The sequence below is a fragment of the Arvicanthis niloticus genome, chromosome 9 (assembly GCF_011762505.2).
Source record: "Arvicanthis niloticus isolate mArvNil1 chromosome 9, mArvNil1.pat.X, whole genome shotgun sequence".
In the NCBI taxonomy this organism is placed as follows: Eukaryota; Metazoa; Chordata; class Mammalia; order Rodentia; family Muridae; genus Arvicanthis; species Arvicanthis niloticus.
Window position 1 is genome coordinate 65,610,526 of NC_047666.1, and position 23,635 is coordinate 65,634,160.

General features: G+C 43.3%; 2 long non-coding RNA genes and 1 pseudogene across 3 annotated transcripts in view; 1 reads left to right on the plus strand and 2 right to left on the minus strand.

Moving 5' to 3' along the window:
* LOC143443546 (uncharacterized) overlaps positions 1-568 on the minus strand; it is a 30,873-nt gene extending 30,305 nt beyond the window's left edge. For both annotated transcript variants that reach the window (XR_013112638.1, XR_013112637.1), the window contains exon 1: positions 441-568. This is a non-coding gene — a long non-coding RNA (uncharacterized LOC143443546). The remainder of the gene's footprint in view (positions 1-440) is intronic.
* On the plus strand, positions 456-12,103 carry LOC143443545 (uncharacterized). The gene is made up of 4 exons (XR_013112636.1): positions 456-790; positions 6,887-6,946; positions 9,107-9,198; positions 10,710-12,103. It is a non-coding gene; the product is annotated as an uncharacterized LOC143443545 (long non-coding RNA).
* Positions 12,104-12,978: 875 nt separating this feature from the next.
* LOC117715832 (sentrin-specific protease 2 pseudogene) lies at positions 12,979-15,870 on the minus strand (annotated as a pseudogene).
* Between the last annotated feature and the right edge of the window lie 7,765 nt (positions 15,871-23,635).

Here is a 23,635-nt window from a genome sequence, read left to right on the forward strand (position 1 = left end):
TTATAACGGTAGGAGGCAAATCTAAGTAAAATGACGAGTCTTAACTCTTGTCATTTCAAAGGCGTTTTAAATTATCTTACTAAACCCTTGGAGACGGGGACTAAATATAATCCACACCACCCTTAGTTTTGGGGAGCTGCTGTTCAGCTCTTACATGGTCCTGACAAAAGAAAGTCTACTGAGGTTCAGCACAAAACTGGGTTGCCTGAAAGAAGACGGCTGCAGCCTTGTGGCTCTGCCTTGGTGCTTGCTGCATATGACATGTTGCTGGCACTGCCTGTGGACATGAGCTCCCGCCCAGGCCCCAGCACCTAGCACAAGAAAAGTCATGTCCCGTGTGCCCCGTGGACAACTCAGTGGCCCAGAGGACTACGTTCTAAGGCCACAAGCCACGTGCCCTAGACAAACGGTGCCTAAGGCCACGTTAGCGAGAATCCTACCTAGATCGATCCTTCAGGAGGCGACGGTTAACGGTCGCCGGAGGGGGAGCGGCGACTCTAATGTCTGGGAAAGGGGTTCCGCTCCGTGGCTCTCGCAAGTGCCTTCCTGAGGCTGAGAGCGCCCGTCGCCATTCCGCCTGCGCCTACAACCTCTCCAGGGCCGCCCTGGGCTCCTCTCCCCTGGACTACGAGCTCCGTGTGTGAGGGGTCGCATTGCGAGTGGACGCTCCGAAATGCGACTCTGCTTCTGTGCCGGGTTATCACGGTTGCCCGGAGCCAGCGGCTTCCCACCCCTACCCTGTGAAGTACACTGCAGGTCGCCTGCAACTGCGGGACAGCCGGCCCGACCGGTGAGCGCTGGGAGAGGAGCTGCCGCACGTGGAAGGCGGGGACTCGGTGTGAAGCCACAGGCTGAGGGCGGAGCTTAGGAGCACTGAAGGCAGAGCCTAGCAATGGAGAAATAGACGGAGGGCGGGGCTTGGCGCGCCCGAGGCGGAGCCTGGAGAGAAGAAACCGAAATGAGGGCGGATCTTAGAAATGATGGAGGCGGAGCGGGTCCGTAGTAATTAGGCTGGGGGCGGAGCTTGAGAGCCCAGAAAGCAGAGTCCTGGTTTACGGCAATTAGGATGATGGAGGGGCTTGGAGCGCGAGAGGCAGAGTCCGAGTGTAGAGCCACAGGATAAGCGAGGAACTTAGGCGCGCAGAAGGCGGAGTCCGGGCGAGGAGCAACCGTCTGAGGGCGGGGCTTGTTACTCTGGTGTGGCGCAATATCCTGAAGGATAAACTTAAAAAACGTGCGGGAAGCGGAGCCCGGTATTCAGTTGTCAGTTTGGGGCTGGGCTTAGAACTGCCAGATTAGTGCTCCCTGTCTGAGGTCAGTGCCCAAGCGTTTGTCTTTTTGCCAAGGCTAGTTGCTCTTAGGGAAGGCTCGGGAGGGCGGAGCTGTAGGTGCTGCTTTCCGACGCCTCCCCGCAGGCGTTGATTAAAGGGATGGATACCTCCCCAAGTGCAGCACATTCCCTCCCACCCACCCAGCCGAGCTCCAGAAACTCGCAGGGGATCAAGGGGTCAGAGTTGAAGTCTCCCAGTGGGATTTGGAAGGTGCGGACCCTAGTGTGGGAGGCGGATTGGAGAGTTGGTTAAGAGCACTTGTTCTTGCAAAGACCCTGGGTTTTCTTCTCAGCACCCACATAGAGTCACACCTTAGGTGGAGGGAATGAAAGACATGATGCGATGTTGCAGTGAGGTAGTGGTAAAGCAGAGAGATATGGGAGGCCTAACGTTTGTGGTGAGGCTAGGATGGTTCTGGTGGGAAATGTTGAAAATGATCTTTATTTTCAAAGTGGTGTGGTAGATGATAGAAAGGTCGTATTTCAAAGGAGTGACAGACTGTGAATGTTGCCCTCAAGACACCTGGAGAACCTATGGCACCAAATCTTATAGGGGTTTGGTTCCGTTCCTTTTTAGGCAATATACCTACCAAATTAGAAAGTAAAAGAGGAGAAAGTGGGGCTGGCAAAATAGTCTGGTAAAGGTGCCTGTAACCAAGCCTCTTCTGAGTTTGGTTTCAGAATCCACGTAGTGAAAGTAAAGGACTGTCTTCAATAAGCTGTCCCTCTGCCTCCACCTTAGATCTATGGCTCATGTGTACACACACATACACAGAGAGAGAGACACACACACGAAACGAAGGTGCACATGCAACAAACGAATAAGAGTGGGTTTTTAAGTTTAAGAAACAAAACAAACAAAAAGCTGTCCTCACTTTCCTGAGTGTAATCAGTATCACTTGGTCTACCAGCAGAAGTTTGTGCAATAATAAGACATGAGGCTATTTTAATTGTGGTAATATAAGAAATTATAATCTGGGGTGGCTCAGCAGTTAAGAAGAATGGTTGCTCTTCCAAAGGATCCAATTTAAGTTCCCAGCACCTACAGGACAGCTCACCACTGTCTGACATTTCAGTACCGGGGTACCAGTACCACCCTCACACAGACGTACATGCAGGCAAAACACCAATGCACATAAAATAAAAATAAGTAAATCATTAGAAAAAAATTATACTCTAACATCTATCTCATACTATTTTATAGCACGCTAGTGTAAAGGTTGTTTTAGAACATGGATAAAGCCAGCCTGATCTACATAGTAAAGACCCTGTCTCAAAAAGGAAACTAGAGAGATGATGGCTCAGCAATGAAAAGCCATGCTGCTCTTGCAGAGGATCAGAGGTCATTTCTGGTCCCCATGACAGGTGGCTCACAACCCCCTGTCACTCCAGTTACAGGTCACCCCAGTACCTCGGGCCTTTTTGAGTATCAGCATGAGTATACACATACCCACACATAGGCTTGTACAAATGCATATAATTAGAACTAACAAAATGAAGAAAGAACACTTACCAAAGAGAAAAATTCAGTTTTAGAACATTTTTATTTGGGAGTGATAGTTTCTTAAAGTGAATTACCAGTCAGTTATAAAACCCTATCACTGAGCTTGCAGGTCTGGTTATATTTTGCATTTGAATGACTCACATTTAAAGGATTTATACAATTTTAACATTCGTAAATTTGTAGTGGTCTTTTAAAAACTTTTTAAATACTTTTTATGTATATAGGTGTTTTTGCCTCATGTACAGCTATTCACTATGTGTGTGCAGTGCACAGAATGCCAGAAGAGGGCACTTGGGTGCCCTGGAAGTAGAATTATAGATGCTTGTGGACTACCATGTCAGTTCCAGGAATTGAAGCCAGGTCCTCTGGATGAGCAGCTAGTGATTTTAATTGCTGCGCTGTCTCTCCAGCATCTTGTATAAGTCTTCTGGAAAACATTGCTTCATTGATTTGTGCAGTCCTTCCATACGTTGCCATATTTCATTCAATAAAAACTTAAAATCTCATTCATTAACACCAACAGCTACTAAGTATTGATTGACAGGATGTCAGACTCACCAGCTAACAAAAGGTTTTCAAAATGCTAACATTCTCTGACCACTCACATTCACACTGGCAGCAAACATTATCAGTGGTTGTGTTTGGTCATTTCTGTAATTGCTGAGAAAGTATTGACCAGTGTTGAGCCATGAATTTCCATAGGTTGTCAGTTTGATGTTTTTAAGTTAAAATGATGTTCAGAGAGAAAAGCTCTATTCTTGACAGATTTCATAACGTTTCCATGAAATCTGAATTGGTTGCCAAGCTGTTCACTCTGTTATCACTTCCGTAGATTCCTGTTAGGTGTTTTCTATAAGCACGTTGCATATTTTCTAGAATTTCTGTCTTCATCTAGATGAAATAAATCGATCCCTTCTTTCAAAATGGTGATATAACACAAAAGGATCTCATCAAGCAACTATTGAGTGGCACAGAGAATTGCCGCTAGGCGTGTTGATGCTCGCCTTTGATCCTAGCCCTTGAGAGACAGATGGAGGCGAATGTCTGTGAGTTCCAGGCCAGACATGGCTACATAGTAAAACCCTGCCAATAATAATAATAATAACTATCATTATTATTATTATTATTATTATTATTATTTGTAAATAATAAATAATTCTTATAATAATTATTATAAATAACACTGAACTAATAGATGCTCATTATAATAACGATTATTATTTTAAAAATGTTGGCAGGAGCCCACTTTCTCAAGATATATAACTTTGTAACCAAAATACTAATACAAACTACATGGTCAATAGGAGATGTCTTAGGAAGTCCCTAGAGTTAAGAGCTGCTAGCTGCTCCACCAGATCCCGAATTTACACAAGAACAATTGGATAGAAACAGGGCCTGCTGGTGACACCAATCGGGAGAAAATGGTGCCCTCAGAGCACCTTAGGCACAGCTGAGTGGGGAGCCCTGGAGGCGTAGGAGCATGTGCTGACTGTGAGTGCTGGGAGTTGAACTCGGATTCAGCTGGAAGTAGGTAAGTATTGTTGGTTTCCTCGAGGATAAGGATGAACCTATGTGTGCCCGGTGGTGCAGTAACCAAGCTGAAGGTTTTCCGTTTCTTGCTGAAGGCTGGAATTCTGTTTCCTCTCCTTTTATCTAGGGATAATGACTTATGAACCAACACAGCTTTGATATAAGGACAGTCTTCTGTTTACACTAATTCCATTATTAAAATACACATTTCAGGGCTGGAGAGGTGATTCAGTGGTTAAGAACCTTAGCCTTTCTTCCAGAGGACCCATGTTCAATTCCCAGCAATTGCATGGCAGCTCACAACTGTCTGTTACTGCAGTTCCAGGGTATCCGACACCCTCACACAAACAACCATCATTGCATATGAAATAAAAATGAACATATTTAAAAAGAAAAAAACTCAGCCAAGTGGTCATGGTGCACATCTTTAATCCCAGCACTCACAAGATAGAGGCTGGCAGATTTCTGAGTTAGAGGCCAGCCTGGTCTACGTAAGTGAGTTCCAGGACAGGAGTACTACATAAAAAAACCCTGTTTCAAACCAAAAAAAAAAAAAAAAAAAAAAAAAAAAAAAAAAAAAAAAAAAAAAAAACCTCAAAAATACACATTTCAGAGCAAAACAGACTATATGTATCTTTTGTAGGTTGCTGTCTTCACTGGTTCATTTTAGCCCCTGTACTTTCAAAGACTTCCTGTAGATGGTATATGTGTGGGGGTTGCCTGGGAAGACCACAAAATTAGGAACCAGGTAGAGTTTCTTCCCAGTATTTCCTGTCTCCATCAAAGAACAACTTCAGAGACCAAAAAAAAAAAAAAAAAAAAAAAGTAAAGAACTTGGGTGAACATTGTTACAAGACAAAGGTTCCCACTCCAAAGGTGGAACAGGTTTCTTTTCGATCGAGGGAGGTGTTTCAAGCCAGGCCTTCTCCATGTAACCTTGGCTGTCCTGGAACTTGCTCTGTAGACCAGGCTGGCCTTGAATATAGAGACCTGCCTGGCTTTGTTTCCCAAGTATTGGGATTAAAGGTATGCACCTCCCACTCCTGGCTGTTTGTAGTTTCTTGAATCAGTTGCATCTTAGGATTTTGTGTAGCTCACTTTATGGGACAACTTTAACAGGTGTAAATTGTGAGTTTAAGTGAAGAAAAGATGGGAAATCCAGAAGTGGGTTGGAGATTTTCCAAAATAGGGTTTAGTTTCTTTTTCTACACTGATGGGGTCAGGATGCTGATGTGTTATGGTGTCAGGTACATGATGGGACAAATTTTAAAGGCAAGGAATATGCACATAGATTTATTTATTTACTTATTTATTTATTTTGTTTTTTTCCAGACAGGGTTTCTCTGTGTAGCCCTGGCTGTCTTGGAACTCACTCTGTAGACCAGGCTAGCCTCGAACTCAGAAATCCACCTGCCTCTGCCCCCAAGTGCTGAGATTAAAGACATACTCCACCACTGCCCTGTGCACACAGAATTTTAATAAAGGAAAGAAGGATTGGCAGTCCCCTTAGTTGGCCTAAGTCCCAGTAGGTCTGAGTAGTCTAACTGTAATATGCTAACTACATCAGCCTCTGCTCTAACTGTAATATGCTAACTACACAGCTTCTGGTCATCTTGCAGTTCATCCCTTGTTTTAACCAGCACCTATCTATTATGTCAGTTTGGCATTTTGATTTCAAAGGTCCTACAGTAATGTTGCTCCAAAGTCAGACAGTGACAAAACTCACTGAGGCAGAGCTGAGCATGCAGATTCCTTGTAGAGCAAAGTATGTCTAGTGCTGGCATGTATCACTTTCAGGTTATTGCTGCTTGAAAATTAGAGCGTGCAAACCTTGAATCCAGTTATGACTTTGATGTTGAGCTGTAGTAAACATTAGCACTTAAGGCATGTTTGTGTAAGCAAAATCTGCTGCAGACCTTGCTTTATTCCCAAGGAACCCATACAGTGCGTATGGCATATCCTCAGTGGAGCACGGCAGAGAGTATTGATCTGTATGTGCAAGAAGAAGATTGTACTCACTTCCCTGTATGTGAAAGCATATTTGTGTTCTATTCAGGAGACAGAGATTGTATTTTGGCAAAGTTGTTTGACCAAGCACAAGATAGATATAATAAATAGTAATTTGCAGAGTCGTTTTTGTAATATTTGTTCCTCGTTGCAAAGGAATAGATATCTACAGTAGAACATTTTAATTACATATAGTAAAACTGCACAAAAATATACAGTTAAGAATGAATACTGTTGCCGGGCGGTGGTGGCGCACGCCTTTAATCCCAGCACTTGGGAGGCAGAGGCAGGTAGATTTCTGAGTTCGAGGCCAGCCTGGTCTACAGAGTGAGTTCCAGGACAGCCAGGACTACACAGAGAAACCCTGTCTCGAAAAACCAAAAAAACAAACAAACAAACAAACAAACAAAAAAAGAATGCTGCTGAGCCATCTCCTCTGAGCCTGCTTCATATTTTTAAATTTGTGTTTTTAATGTTTCTGAGTGTTTTCTCGCTGTATGTGTTTTTGCACACAGAGTCCAGAAGAGCGCATCAGATCCTCTTGGACTGGAGTTAAGACAGTGGTGACTCATCATGTAGGTACTGGGAACTGAACCTGGGTCCTCTGGAAGAGCAGCAAGTGCCCTTAACTGCTAGGCCATCTCTGCAGCCCGGTTTCCTTCTGTTTTGTTTTGTTGTCTTGTGCTGGGTGCCTGCATTAGAGGCTGAGGCCACCGTGTCCTGCTTTCAGATAAGCTCTTTTACAAGACGTGTAATTGTTCCCCTTTGGAGCTTTCATCTTGCTTTCTGTTTCTAAAGATTTATTTACTTTTATTTCTTGTGTGTGGGCCTGAGTGTGTGTTGGTATGGCTTGTGCATTGAACCGGAGCTCACTGACTGACAGGTTGTCTGACCTAACTCTGCCTCCCAGTCCTGAGACTGCAGGCATGGCTGCCATACCTGGCTTCTCACACAAATGCTAAGGATCTGAACTCAAGTCCTCATGCTTATAGGGCACTGATGGCCAGCAATGTGCTGGTTTTTCAGGCCCAGTAATGATCACTGCCCAGATCACTACTTGGCCTTAGCACAACTCATGATGGAATATTCCAAAAGGATGAGGGACTGAGTCTATTGCAGAGGCTCCCGCCAAGCTTCTTGGAACATGGAAATCGTAACTGGAACATCATGGCTACACTGGCAGGCCCATTTTGCTCTTGCAAAGACTACATTGCCTTTACTGAAGGCCAGCTACTTCAAATGACACCCCACGTGAACATGAAGAGAAGTCCTGTGAAAGAACAGAGCCATCTGCAATACAACCAGTTTGGAAACTTCATCTTCTTACTGAATTTGGCTGTCTGCTACATGCTCCCTTGTTGGGTTAAATGGGGGGATCCCGCCACGGGGCTGGGGCTGCTGTGGAGGCAGGACGTGAGGGACGTTAAGGCACTGCTAGTGCAGCTCTCCGGGGGTGGAGGAGCGTAGTCTGAGGTTCTGGGGACCAGCAGGAGCTGGCTCTGGGGTCCCCGGATCTGTAAGGTGGCCAGGGACCATCCGGTTCCCAGGCTCTTGGGCACCCAGTCGCCTCTGGGAGCCTCAGTAGAACTGAGAACAGAGTGAGGTCCCAAGGGCTGGACTGGCCCATGGCCTAGGGAGAAAAGAAGAGAATCTCTGGCTGAGCCCTGCGGGGAGGGAGTCCTTGGCTTGGTCGGTGGGCTTGTTTTGGGTTGGTCGTGGGCAGCTTGCTTGGGTTGGTGGTCACTGTGGCTGGGTCTTCTGCAGAAGATTAGATACACCTCTTTAGGCAAGGTCCTGTTCCGTTGTTCTCCATGGCGGATCCTGATGAAAAGAAGCAGTTCATTGTTTTAAGATGTTTATTGTCATGACAGAAAGTAGATGAGAAAACCGTACCCTGTTTTCTCAGGGTGGGCCTGAGGTTAAATACCTTTTGCAGGGAGGAGTGTCTGGGAAGGAAAGCTTAATTGGCTCAGCCCTTCTGGCCTTTAGGTACCTCATTAATATGGATCTGTCTTGAGGCTATGTGGCCTGTGGTGACATTCTCTGCCTGTGGAGGGGCTAGAAGAGGTGATGGTCTTATGTGACTGAAGGACACAAATCTATGGAGGGCTGCAGTCTCATGTCCAGAACCTGGAGTCTGAGAGCTTGGTGAAATGCCTGACATCCCTCAGGGTCACCTGGGGACCATCAGGATCACCTGGGGTCACTGGGGTTTCCAGCCTGTGCTCAACCAGAAACCAGGCTGCCTTTCAAAGTCCTACACTCCCTGTGGAGTGGAACATCCACGAGCTACATTTTCAAGCTACAGCTTTGTGACCCACCAAAGGTCCCCATCCATGGGTCTCTTAAGCTGCCAGGCCTTGGTGCTGTTTATCACAGACCTTGCTACTAATAACATTGCAGTATTTGGTTTCAATGGAGAAGCTCACTGGGGCTTTTTGTGGGAATAGAGACATCAGCAAGTTTCCAGATGTTTCTTGGTTTTTGGAATACCCTTTTTGACTCACAAGGATGTGTTATGAACAAGGGTCCTTCAGTCCAATAATCCAGATGTTCTTTCTCTGCCATTTGCATGCAGTATAAATAGGATCTTAAATATTAGACACCTCTAGTACTCTAATAGAGTATTAATGGCACGGGGTATGAGAAATAACCTCAATTTAAATTATTTTGTGGTATCAGAACACAGTTGGGCCATTTATGCTTTCTGTAAAAATATCCTTCATGTCTTCTAGCTTCTGGCACTACTGACTTCAGATCTGTGGGCTCATAGCAGTATTGTTGTCGATGAAAAAGCTCAAGAGAGCCGCATACACCTGTACCTCAGGTTAGCTTCAGACTTACTGTGTAACTGAGGATTGTCTTGAACTTGTGATCTCCCAGCCCCTGCCTTCCCAGGGCTGGATTTTTAAGAGTGCACACCCATGCCTGGTTCATGAGTACTGAGGATCAATCCCAGGGCTCTTTGCATGCTAGGCAAGCATGTTACCACTAGGCTAGATCTCCAGTCCCTTAGCTCAGCATTTTCAAGTGCATTCTTTAAAATTTTTTACTTGGGGTGGGGGAGGTTGGAGAGTTGGCTCAGCAGTTAAGATCACTTGGGGCTCTTACACTGGATAGAGGTTTGGCTCCCAGAACCTGGGGACCAGATGGCAGCTACCCATAATTCCAGTTCCAAGGGATCCAGCACCTCTTCTGACTTCTGAGGACAGTAGTTATCCAAGTGGTACACATACATACATGCATCCAAAACACTTCAACAGAAAATAAATCTACAGGGTTTTTTTTTAATTGTTTGAGAACTTTTATCTGTGTATAGGGTGAAAAGCATTGCTTTGTTCTGGTTTTGTTTATATTTTTCCCAGGCTTATTGACTATTTGCATATTACATATAAATTGTGTGGTTTTGTTCATTTTCTCGGGGAGGGGAAGGCCTTAGCATTCCATTGACTTCTATGGGCTCTCTATCCTCACTATATGACCATAGAGATTTTTTTCAGTCACAATTGCTATGAATTTTGATATTGTTTGATTTTAGTTGCATGTCTTTTGGTTTTGGGGGGTTTGTTTTTTATTTTTCTAGGCAGAGTATCCCTGTCTTACTGCCCTGAAACTCACTCTGTATAACAGGCTAGCCTCTGGTGGGACTAAAGGTGTGAGCCACCACTGCACGGCTTAGTGCTTGCCTTTTGATACACATCAATTTTAAATTTCTAAACAGCACCAAATGTACCACTCTATCTTACTTGTAATTTCTGATGCATTATTCTGTTTTAGAAGCTCCTAGGCTTTTCTTCCTCTTTGTAATTTCCTCATTCATTTTAGTTTTAAACTTGGCTCAAACCTCTGCAATGTATGCTGTTTTGTGTAGACACACATTTATTCTGTTGTGTTTTTTTTTTTGATAACTGGTTTCTAAATATTTTATAATGATCAGCTCTCTGTTTAATTGTAATTTTATTTTTATTTTATGAGCATTGATTTGTGTTTTGCCAGCATGTATGTCTGTGTCAGGGTGTTAGATCCCATGTAACTAGAGGTACAGACAGCTGTAAGCTGCCATGTGGTGCTGAGAATTGAACCCATGTCCTCTGGAAAAGCATTCAGTGTTCTTAACTGCTGAGCCATCTCTCCAGTCACTGCACCCCCATTTGTAGCCTTACATCTTTTTGTTATTAAGTGCTTATATATTAGATGGTATGTTTACTGACATGTCATTTTTTTCTTGATTAGACTTTAGTTTGTAGTTTTTATGGATTACTAGTTTGACATTGAAAAAAACTTCCTTCAATATGTATATGTTACCCCTCCAGAGTCTTATTATTCTGTCTTTTGCAGGTGCTAAGGACTAAGCACATGGAATCATACATCATAAGTGGGTAAGCTCTCCCATCTACCACCAAGCTTCAGGTTTTTCAACCATCTCTCCAGCTCATGTGGTGCTGTTTGGGAAAGTGTACACATTAAGCCTTTGAAAATAGATACCACTGATATTGGATGATAACACTGTTCAGAAGACCCTCGGGAGGATTTCTAGGATCTTCTGTCCTCAAGGAGTCAATTAGAGACTTCTACTTGCATAAAAAGCAAGGACGGCTGATTAGGAAAAAACCTAACTCCGGAGGAAGGAGGACAGCTGGAGGAAAGAGCTGAGATGGAAAATCATTCTGCCATAAAGAACCCGGGCTCTCCCTTCTCATGGCCACCCATCATGGTTTATCTTAATGGGGTTCTTGGTGAAACTTGGATCCTCACACTTACTGACAAGGACTTTGCCACTGAGCCACTCCCCCAACTCTGTGTAGTCTTTTCTATCCATCTTCTCTTTGCTGTAGACAAAAGAGAATTAAGGCATTTTCTCTCCCTACATCTGGGCCAAACTATGAAGATACTGTTTCCTTTTCCAGTGTCAGTCTCAGTCTGTGGTAGCAGTGAGCAGTGGACCTGCCTGAGTTCCCATTTACATGCAGAGTAGCTTCAACGACAAGTGTCCCGTATGCATCAATACATTTGTCCATTGCTACCACTCTACAGCTCAGCTGGACACTGCTCAACTAAACTCCACGTATATTTTCCCTCTGCAACCCAAGATAAAGGAGTGGATGCTCTCTGGAACGCTCTAACTCCATTGCAGAGGCCCAGAAGAGAGTAACAATCATTGATAATGCACAATGTATCTAAGGCTTATTAAGCTGGTGAGTCATGCCCTCAACACCTGCTTTTCAGGTTTCACCTCACAATCCAGGTTTTATGACTATGCCATAAAAGAAACAGGAGACACCAGAACTTGCAAAGTGTTTAAATAACTTTAAACTTTATTAAGTAAAAATTGCATAAACACAACTATAAGATAATGAATAGAAAAGTTAAATACAAACTATCACATGTAATATAGGTTTTTTCGAGACAGGGTTTCTCTGTGTAGTCCTGGCTGTCCTGGAACTCACTCTGTAGACCAGGCTGGACTCCAACTCAGAAATCCGCCTGCTTCTGCCTCCCAAGTGCTGGGATTAAAGGTGTGTGCCACCACTGCCCGCTAAAATAGGTTATTTTATAACTGGCAGTATCACCCCTAAATACCAAATCCCCAACTTCCACAGTGGGAATGTTAATCTAATGAGAAAAACAAAAATCTCAATTCCATCTTTATATATACCAAAATTTTTAAGAACTAAATTTTTAATTGAATAGAACAAAAACCAAAAAAAAAAAAAAAAAAAAAAAAAAAAAAATTCAATACAGCCCTAGAAAGGGTTTGTTTTCAATGTGACCTGAGATAAAAATGGACATTTGCCATTATAGTTACTTCAAATCAACTTCCAAAACTAAGGCAGGTCTGGGAAAGGATGGGTCTGTAAATGACCATGGTGCTGTTCTTAATAGTCCTGGGTCCTGTTCTTAATAGTCCTTAATAGTCCAACCAGTAGTTTGGCCACAGTTCTACATCCTGTGGAGTCCTGTGGTTCAGAACAGCACCGGTCAGTGCAACTCATTTTCATTTCTTTTCCTATTTTCAAGCTTAACAACAAAGGAAAAATCAAAAACAAAACATAAAAAAAACAATAAAAACAAAACAAAATACCACTACTACCCAAAACTTCAATTTAAGAGCATCCAACTCCAGCATCAGAGATGCTAGTGAACAGTGTCTGCCTCTTCCTGCTGAGGCACCAGGATGGGAATTCCTTTCAGAAATAGACAGTTCAAACAAGAAGTAGAGGATTGGAAATGACATCAGCCACGGTTTGCAAGTGAGTTAAGGAAAAGAATCACTGGGGTGGGGTCAGGAAGACAAAAATAAAACAAAAGCTCAAACAACAAAAAAAAACCCCACAAAACCAAAACCACAAACAGAAAAAAACAACAAAAAACAAAACAAAAAAAATAACAAACAATGGAAAAAAAACCAAAAAACACAAAAACACAAACAAAAACAAAAACACAACAACAAAAAACAAAACACAAAGAAACAAAAAACAACAAACAAAAACAAAAAATACAAACAAAAAACAAAACACAAAAAACAACAAAGAAAAACAAAACACAAATAACAAAACACAAAAAACAACAAAGAAAAACAAAACACAAATAACAAAACACAAAAAACAACAAAGAAAAACAACAAAAAACGAAACCAAAACCACAAACAAAAACAAAAAACAGAACACAAAAAAAAAAAACAACAAAACAAAACAAACAAAAAAATAAGACAAAAAACCGCAATTCATTGACTAAATCCAGTGTTGTATCAGTGTTTCTTGAACATGTGGTCTCCTGTGGGTTGGACAGCAGCAGTGCCTAAGCCTGCAGTCGTTGCATGCATCCTAGAGATGGCATTAGGGCAGCAGTCTGACATCCCATGTTAGGACTATATTGAAGAGAGTGGGCTTCATCTGGTCAAACAGCTCAGTACCTGTTTTAAATCTCTTCAACTCATCCTACTTGAGGTATATTAGAAACATCGATGGAAAAGTACAGGGATGGTGACCATAGCAACCAGGTGGATATGTTACAGTAAGTGACTGTGCAGGATTTCCCATACCATTCTCTCCCTGAAGATGGGCATGGGCTGCTGAGAGAAGATAACAGTATGGTCTCTAGTGGTGTAGTCTGCATATTCACAGGTGAATTCCCATTCAGTTGCTGAGGAATCTCCTCTGAGGTCCTGCTGTATTTCTTCCACCCCAAAGGGTACAGCTCAATGTTTCTTCGCATTTTGCTCTCATTTTGTAAATATTGGAAGATGGTCTCACAGATAGTCTTCCCTGTCTGTCCCATTGAATTGAGGTATACTTTCTCAAATCAGACTCCAATGTACCTTCCTGTGAATAGGCACCAAGATAAGTTCCTTTTCAAAGAGAGTGATCCTTCGAATCCATCTTTTCACAGAACTGTAACCGCTATGCTTTAGCTTGGAGTAAAAGAAAGCGCTAAACACATGAAGAGCTGGGTAGCCTTGCTTTTCATTTCTCTCAACCAGAAGGTTCATGTAGAAATTGATGACCTCATCCTTGGACCACTGACCATTCTCGAGGGTCTGGATATCTCCCCAGGGGGTTTGCAACTTGAATCCGTCTCTTAGGATTGATTTCCTCTTGGGGTCCTGGACCTAATGCATTCTTTAATTTCTTCTCCATGTCCTCTGAAATGTCAAGGATTTGACCCACTTCTCTGCCCTTTTCTTGGTTTGTGAGAGGCTTTTTTTTTTCTCTGCCGCAAGTACTGCCATCTTGTTGGGGAGTAACCTATCGCCGCCTCCACTATCCAGATTAGAGCAGGTGTTCCCCCTTCTTCCTTCATGGTTTCTACCACCTTTCTTTTGCATAAAAGATTTCTTATCTGAACACCTCTTCTCTCTCTTGTCTGATAAAATATACTTATTTATGGCAACACCAGTAGATGGTTCTGGATCTCTCTGCATTGTTTCTGATCCATGACTGTGCCCCTTTGATCTTCCAGGTGTTCATAAGGATTTCGTGAGGCCTGTGTGGGTCTAAACTCACAAGATGGTCACACTGACGGTATTGAAGTAACCTTCAGTACTTTTCCTTTAGGGGGCTTTGTTCGTTTTTCTCCATGACAGAATAGGGCTGTTTGTAACCCTTGTAACCATCAGCAGGCTTCCTCTCAGTTACAGCCCGCTCTGAAGGACCTTTGGTACACTCTGGGAATTTTAGTTGTCTTGGACTCTCTTCCTGGGGTTTCTGTACCTGATCCTTGCCCGGCTGGTCTCTCTCAAGCCCTAGGTCTTGATGCTCCTTGCTGAGCTCTTTAAATACTATCTCTGTTCCATCCTGGCATTTCCTTTGTGGACCTTGTCCCAAATCTTCAGACTCCGTCTCTGTCCCACTTTCCTCCTGGTATTTCCATTTTCGAGTTTTTCCTGAAGCTTCAGGCTTCATCTCCACCTCAGGCTGTTTAGGCTGCCACATGGAGAAGTGCTTGGATTGCTTTTTCGAGGGCATTGGCTCCAGTATGTACTGCCTTTCGGATTTCCAAGCAAAAGCAACCATATGCCTGGCTCTGGGGTGGTACTCATGGGTTGTTCAGCCTGATGTCTAAAGAGTCACGTCTTCAAGTTGACGGTTGGTCCAAGGTTGGGAACCTCTTAGCCTCAGTAGAGCTCTTCTTTATGAATGGAGTTGACTTTGCACGTCAGGGTCAGTCAAAGAATGGAGATAATTAAGCTGTCAATATCAGAAACCAATAGTCAGATGTTGTCGGTTCACCAGGGTCTACTCTGGAAAACTCTAAGGAGTTCTAAGAATACTTCCTCAGAAGTATTTCGCTGTAACCAGCTCGATAGTCAAATTTTCGAATTAACTAATTGTCCTAGTTAATCATTGTTAAGACACCAGGCCTAAACCTAGCAGCTAACACATCGGAGGTCACCACACGAGTGACGTCTAACTCGGGGTAGCCCCTAGCCACAGCCTTCAAGGTTCCACAGCTGGTTATAATGTCACCTGAAAGAACGCAAATCAACGTTTCTGGAGGGTGGAAGTCCTCCCCAACCTCAACGGGGTCCAAGATTTCAGAGTTTGATGAATTGATATCTCAGTTCCCTTCGGTTACCTAAATCATCTCAGCATAGCTCAGATGGTCCTGACTAGTACATTTGTCATTTGTGAAACTGTCCCCTCATGGTAAACTATACAAAACAAAATATAAGTGCTCTTCAAATATCTTTTCACAATATTCTTGCTAATTACAACGAATAAATAGAATCTTACAGATATAAAACCTAATAGGAACTGTTGTGTGACAAAACGTTTTTCTTCCCTAGATAAGGAACTCAGGACAGACCAAAGTGCCCATACCACCAAAGTCCTAGTTGGTGAACCAATAAGTTTTATTGGGGTTACTTATAGGAATATGAGTGAGGGGTTACTTACAGGAGCAGAAATGACTCAAAGATAGCTGCATCACCAAAGCCCACCCAGCATGGGTGACAGTTCAAAAAAACTGGGACCCTGGAGAAACTGCACAGCCTGTAGATGGCTTAGCAGGCTGGAGAATGCCCAAATGAAGGGTGGGATGGTTCAGTGTTTCAGTACTGGAGGAAATTTACGAAACTGGTACCAGTTCACCAAGGATCAATACCTTGCCCTAAGAGAATAAATAAAATCCCACCAATGTCAATAGGATCCATTGAGAAAGATACATCACTCCTTCAGTTACAATCCTAGCAATAACACAAGCCCTGAACTCTTCCCTAGAAAACAGTAGGAAGAATTCAATTGGAGCTGCAGTTACAGAGGTATATGTGTTCAATGTGTCCTGAGATCTGAACTCCAGCCATGATTAAACAGCAAGCACTTTAACCACTGATCCATCTCTGGCCCCTTGATGAGCTCTTTGACTTACTTTCAAAAGTATAGAGATGCTTTTTCAAAAATGTGAGAAAAAGAGTTGAGATACATATTGTTTGTTTGTTCCACTGAAAATATTAACAAATTGTGCATGTATATTTATACCAATGTTTTACTGTAAGGAAAAATGTAATTTTTTTTTTGTAAAAGGTTTGAATTTCTTGTGATATTTCCCCGGGTGTCATTTTGTTTGTACCAGCCTTCTTTCTTTTCTTTCTAATTACACCTTAAAGGGATTTGTTCCCATACCAAGAGAAAAAAATATCTCAAATTACCACATTGGTCTGACATCGCTGAATAACCTAACAGGGCTGCCTTTGTGATGGTGAATATGATGTTTAGAGGACAAATTTACTGTGCTAGGCTTGTAAAAACAGTATTGTTTTTAGCTTGTATAAGCTATGAGGAAATTACTCTATCTCAAATGTACCCTGTCAGGTAACCTGTGGTGGACCACTTCCTGATACAGTTGAGCTACTGTTAAAAAAAAAAATTGCTGATTATTGCAAAATATTTCAGTGCCTCAGCTATTCCTACAAAATGATGGGTCACAAGATAAAACAGGCTACCTGCTAAGTACTGCCTTTGTACAGAATGCCTGCTTCCTTGCGTGGCTGAGGCACCTGCTGGACATGTCACAAAATCAAGACTTGCCTGCACCCAGACTGAATATGAGACACTTTGGCTTCCAAAATTGTAACTTCGTAGGTTTTGCATATATAATCCTTTAGTTAACAATAGCCTGGGCCTTATCTAGAGAATTCTCTCTGAGCTGGTCCTGGTCAGTCTACTTTTAATAAAAAAGCCTCTTATTTACTGAAAGCAAAAGTTGAGTCAGACTGGTGAACCTCTGAAGGACCCAGACCCATAGTGCCTTCTCTGTCGATGGTTCAAGCCCTGCAGAACAATGTTTTTAGTTCTTAGGCTTATGTTCCTTTGGCTGGCTGTTCTGTCACCCTTCCAAGGGTGCTTACCCTCGGAAAACACAGCCCTCATCTTTTCTTCCTGATGTGCAAAGGGATCTTCTGGCTATTTCTCCACCCATTGTAGGGTTTATTAGGTCAATAAATGTCCCTTATAATCTTACTTAAAGAGATTTTGTTTCTGTTTTGATTAAATTATGAATGGATGTTTATATTTTTCCAGAGTTTTTTGTCCTTTGAGACAACTGTAACATTTCCCCTTTTAATCTAACAAGATTAGCTTTGGGTCCTAGGAAGAGCTGGAATGTGGTCATGAGGTCATGATTCTTTTTTTCTTAAACCATTGTTGTATTTTGCTCTGCATGCACATGTTATATTGAATCACATCAAAATGTTTATAGCTTTCCCTTACCTTATTATTTTTCTACTTTTTTTTTTTTTGTCTGAGGCAGGGTGTTTCTATGTAACCTTTGTTGGCCTTAATCTTGCTATGCTGCTCAGATTGGGTTTGAATTTGAGATTCTCCTGCCTCAGCTTCCACATGACTGAAATTACAATCATGTAACCTTACACCTGGCTTTTACTTTCCTGTTTTAGCATCAAAGATTCCCAGCATGGTAAAATCTCCTGGGGTTGTTTACTGGAAGAATTTGTAATAATTTGGATCCATGCATCTGATTTTGTTTCCCTCCTTTACTGTGTGTGTGTGTGTGTGTGTGTGTGTGTGTGTTTGTGTGTATTCATAGGAATGAACTCAGGCTTTACCAATAAGTCTCACACAGGCTTTACCAATAAGCTCTTTTCCTATTGGATTCATGTTGCTTGGATGTATGGCAGAACTTTCCAGAAAAATACCGTTTCTGCCGCTTTCTTTTGGGGGAAACACTGTAACTCCTTATTTATTCTCTGGTGGCTATATAAATGCTCCTTTCCCCTCTATTTGCGTTTGGTAGGTTTTGTTTTCTAAGGTTATATTGTCTGTTTTCTCTAAACTTTCAAATTAATGGGCATATTTGGCAATAGCACTATTTTCCTAGAATTATTTCAAAACTTGATTTATATTAAGTTAATTTAGGGTTAAATGTTGAATGTAGAAGATTTTGTTAGATTTCTCAAGACAGCTTTAGACAGGTGTGGTGGTTTGAATACATTTGTCCTCATAGACTCATGTGTTTGAATGCTTGGCCCATGGGGAATGGCAGTATTAGGAGGTGTGGCCTTGTTGGAGTAGACACGGCACTGTAAGAGCACTTCTGTGCTCAGAAATTCCAGCCTCCTCCTGGTTGTCTTCAGTTCCAGGTGTAGAGCTCTCTGCTCCTCCAGCATCATGTCTACCTGTACACTAACATGCTTCCCGCCATGATGATAATGGACTGAATCTCTGAACGTGTAAGCCAGTCCCAATTAAAGGCTGTCCTATTATAAGAGTTGCCTTGGTCATGGTGTCTCTTCACAGCAATAAAAACCTAAGATAACAGGTTAGATAGTAAATATTTAAAATGTTAAATTTTATATTTTTCTTTCTTAAATTTTTGTTTTGATTTTTGAGTAGGATTTGAACACTGTAGTCAAGGCTGTCGTAGAACCCATCAGTGTCCCAGTGCTGGAACCCTGATCCTCCGTGACCAGCTGGTTAATTACTTTAAATAGCCTGAGCTAATATAGTTAAGCTTGTAAGTGAGATTAAACATGATGTAACTGAGCATTAATCAAAGAGCAAGCAAAGGAGACAATGTAAAAACACCAGCTTGGGACACAAAGTAACACAGTGTGCAAGCCGGACTCAACAAAACCAGCCCTTTAATTGTTCAAAAACAAGTAAATAAACAAAGATCTTGAAATATTCTTTCCCGTGCAAAGAACTTCTATTCGGACATTAAAAACACTGCTGATAATTTATAAAGCGATATAGCTGAGTCGGATCTGTTAGCTTTTGTTTAATTCTTAAGAGAATGAGACCTGCATGGACAATGGAGGAAGGCTTTGTTTTAAAAAGGAAAGGAGATTAGAGAGGTGACTTAGCAGGTAAGAGCCCTGGCTGTTCTTCAGATGACTGGGGTTTGATTCCCAGCACCCACATATCAGCCAATTCCAGGGTATTTGATGCCTCCTCTGGCCTCTGCGGGCACTGCATGCATGTGGTGCACGGATGTACATGAAGACAGAATATCCATACATGTGATATTAGTTTTTGAAACTCAGACAGTTTAAAAGATTATGTGTAGCAAAACATGGTACTATATACCTAGCACACTGGAGACTGAGGCAGGAGAATTAATCATGAATTAGTTCAGTTAAGCTACACTACAAGATTCTGCTATAGAAAAACAAGAAAAAAGGATTCTATGTCAAAGTAACTCCTTAAAAATTAATTTTCTTACATTCATTTTATCTTTTAAGAGATTTTCTTATTACTTTTATTTTCTCTCTCTCTCTCTCTCTCTCTCTCTCTCTCTCTCTCTCTCTCTGTGTGTGTGTGTGTGTGTGTGTGTGTGTGTGTGAGTGAGTGAGTGTGTGTGTTCCTGCATGCATGCCTGTGCACCACATGTATACAATGCCCATGGGTAGAAGAAGATGACTTGATCCCCTGAAAATGGAGTTACAGGTGGCTGAGTTGCTGAGTAGGTGCTGGGAACTGAACTAGGTTCTCTGCAAGGGCAGCAAGTACTGTTAGCCACTGAGACATCTCTCCAGGCCTGTTATCTCTTTCTAAAAGGGAAAAATTAATTTCACAGCAATGACTATGCTGTTTAACTACAGACCTTTCCCAGGGACTAAAGGCTCTTGTGTTCCATTCCAAATGCCTGCTCCATTGACAAGAAGAAATCACCAAAGATTATCATCGTAGCCTGGGAGTGGAGCTGCTTCTGCACTTGGTGAAAAAGTCCAGCCCAGTGACTTCTCAAACTTCAACATGCTTTTAGGGGTCACTTGCCATTGTAAAGTCCCAAAACTGGGCAGCAAGACCTTATCGCTCCAAAGAGTTCCAGGGTCACACAGGGGCAAGCCCCACCCAGAAGTGGTCACTTTTTCCCAGAGACTACCTGGGCCTTTACAGGCTCTTTTTCACCAGGTAACAAACCAGGTATTGCTCAGGTCAATCCCGTCACTGCCCACGGGGCACAACAGCTGGGCCTCCATCTAAGATCTTAGAACTGTTGTCCTTCCTGGCTCGCTTCAGTTGTTTATTGTATGTCCTTTTCTTCTAATAGAGAACAGACAGCAAAACTAGTTAGGGAATGGTTTCTGATGGCAACCATTTGTGAGTGGAGTCAATAGGCTAGACTTTGTGACTTCGGCACAAATACTCTTTGAGGGCAGAGGGCTTTAGTTTTCTTCTTACCCACATCCTTAGCAGCTAGAGAGAATAGAATCTTCCTGAACAATCAGAGAGGGCTATGGAATGTGTCTTGTGTGTGTGTGTCTCCCTCAAGGGCCAACTAGGACCAGGGAAAGAACTAGGGTACCACAGGCCACTGCAAGGCCACTTCCAATCCTGGCTTAGCTGTAGGATTTGGCAGAGCCCAAACCAGAGAGAATGATCCTCATGAAGGGCCAAGTAGGTACATAAAATCAGAGCAGGCGACACAGCAGAGGGCTGACCAACAAAACCCAGAGGCCCCCAAAAGCCACAGGGGAATGTGATGAGATGCCAAACCAGAGAACTCAGAAGCAAATATGAAAGGCAGGGAGCACAGCCAGGAATCCCAGACCAGAGAGATGAAGAGAAAGATGAAGAGAAAGAGCAAGTGGGCAGACACAGCTGGGAGGGGCCCAGGCCCCCTCTGAGCAGGCATTTGAGGCTTGCTTTAATGTGCCTCCAGAGCCAAGCTGGGGTGGGCGAGTCAAGGTTACAGGGGCTATAGAAGGCCTGTACAGACAGGATTTTCTGGGGCTCTTTGTTACTTAGAACAGAACCAGGAAAAACAATACACAGAGGTAGAAGACATATGGCCGTTTCCAGGGGGAGTGAGAACCTGAGTAAGCAGCCTGAAGCCAGGACTTGGTCTTTGTTCACAGTCGCCAAAGAGCTGGCATATACCTGCCCCAATGTCGCTGACAGGACTCAGAGCTGGATTTCAAGCAGGACTGGAAAGAAGTCAGCTAATTCCTCACTGAAGGCAAGGGAGGTGACACATATTTATAATCCTATTCTTTGAAAGGGGGTTAAAGGTCATCCTCAGCTAAATTCTAAGTTTGAAACCAACCCGAGCTATGTGAAATCCTGTCTCAAGACAATGTGACGAAAGGGAAAAGGCGGAATGAAAATGTTGTGGCAAAGTTCTAACTCTCAGCTTGGCCTGAAAAAGTAAATTAATAAAAGTTCGCAGGACGCTCAGCAGACTTTGGCTAATCATCTGAGGACTCCTGCTTCCTTCTAGAATGGGCTCCTGAGCCTGCAACGGATAAACACATTTCTCCCCAATGGAGCTGGTTAGCCGCTATTGCCTTCTCTGATAGCTCCGAAGTCTCCTGGTCACCACATCATCCTTACAACAGTGGAATTTCTTTACCCACAAGGTGATTGCTGTACAAAAAAAAAAAAAAAAAAAAAAAAAAATCCGTTTTGTTTTCTTGGATGCAAGCCAGGGCCACATATGCTAGGCAAGTCCTCCACAGCTGAACCACTCTCCCTTGTATCTTTTCCAGTCTCTCACCCTGCGCCAGGCAAAGCTCGACCACCCAGGATCAGCCTACTTGCTTTCGGCTGAGGCACCAAGGGAGGTGGAAGGTCTGCAGTGTGTATTCCAAGTACGCCCGTTTTGTGGCCTCTGTGATACAACAAAGAGAAGCAAGGTGTGGTTTGAGGGAATGCCATATGTAGTGGGAGATATGGTAACAGAACCTGCTCACGCCAGGGGCTGTGGAGCTGGTGGTACAGCTCAGTCACCTCTAGAACACAGAGCTTGGATGGAATTGTGCTGGCCTGTAGCTTTCAAGCCTTGACTTTAGGATACTACTGCCAGCAAGGCTCTGTGACCTTCCAGAACAGCGCCCCCAGCTGGGGACCAAGTATTCAAACACACTGAGGCCATGATGCTAGCTGAGGTTAGTTACTGATCTCCCAGCCTCTTCATCTGTGAGAAGAAAGTCTGCAGGGGCACAGTGCAGCTGTGGACATCAAGCTAGAGAATGTTCTAGAAGGGCTTTGTAAACTGTAAAGTGCAGGAGGAGCACCAAATGCCTGAAATGGAAGCCTTTGGAAGGCTGAGACAAGATGGCAAGTTTTGTCTCAAAAGGTGTAGGTAGGTATCATCCTAGTAGTAGTCTGTCGTCATCATCATCATCAGTATCATCTCCTTTTGTCTTGACTGTGTGGCCTCCAAATTTGTTACCAGATCGAATACGGTTACGGATTAGAATCAAGTTTGACTGCTAATTCAAAAACAGTATTGTATCATTCCACAAATGAAATGACTTAAACATGAAAAAATGTATTTCACATGAAATACATTTGGGCGATGTAACACTATGGTCTTTCTGTTATGTCCTGAGTAGTCGCCAGCCTAAGGTCATCTCAGAGTCCAATGTAGCTAAACTGCCACATAGTTATACTACCTCCAGCCATTACATGATACTCCCTTCAATTCCAGAATAAAGAGTGTGCCCCATCCATTTCAGGTCACTCCTGGAAATATTACTTCTGCTTACCTCCACTGGCCACACATAACCACACTGGACTTCTGTGGAAGCTGGGAAATGTGGTTTTATTCTAAGTGACCATGCGTCTATCACAACAGAGGGGTCTAGTCCTGTTATTTGAGAAGGAAACGGGATTCTATCATAAAAGTGGTCACTTCTCCATCCCCATTCTCATCTCCTTGTGAAGAGCAGAAGATGACCTCCCCTGACCCCAGAACCTTCCCTTTATCTCTGAGAGCAAATCACACTCCTGCTTCTCCTCCTCGTCCTTCCCTAAACACACCACGTCTCAGCACAGGGCTGACCACAGCTGCTCTTCTCAGCACCAACTCTCCTCTCAGTCATGTCCCCAACTCCCAACCCAAATAAGAATCTGCTGTCCTTCCTGTGTCTGGTCCAGGGAGGAAGGTGTCCACTGAAAGGCAGGCCCAGACATCGAGGCAAGGCCTCCCGCATGCCTGTTCAGGACCAGGAGCAAAGGGAGACAGTGCAGCAGGTACAGGTGGGGCTTCTGTATCAGGCCTCTCTGAACCCCACACTAATTCATTTAGCACAGTAGAGCGATTGTTCTGAGTAAGGTACCCAGTTGTGACAGCCTCCTCGAACGCCCTCTTCAAGAGCATTCTAACTTTTCAGCACTGAGATGGGTTCCTGCTCTCATAGGCTTGTCTCAGCAGAGTCTGTTCCAGCGCACACCTGCCCTGTACACACTGCTAGTCCGTGTGCTCCAGTGCACACCTGCCCCGTACACACCGCAGGTCCGTATGCTATGTAACAGGCGCACAGAACTCCATCCCTGCACAAAGACATCACATGAGCGCAGACA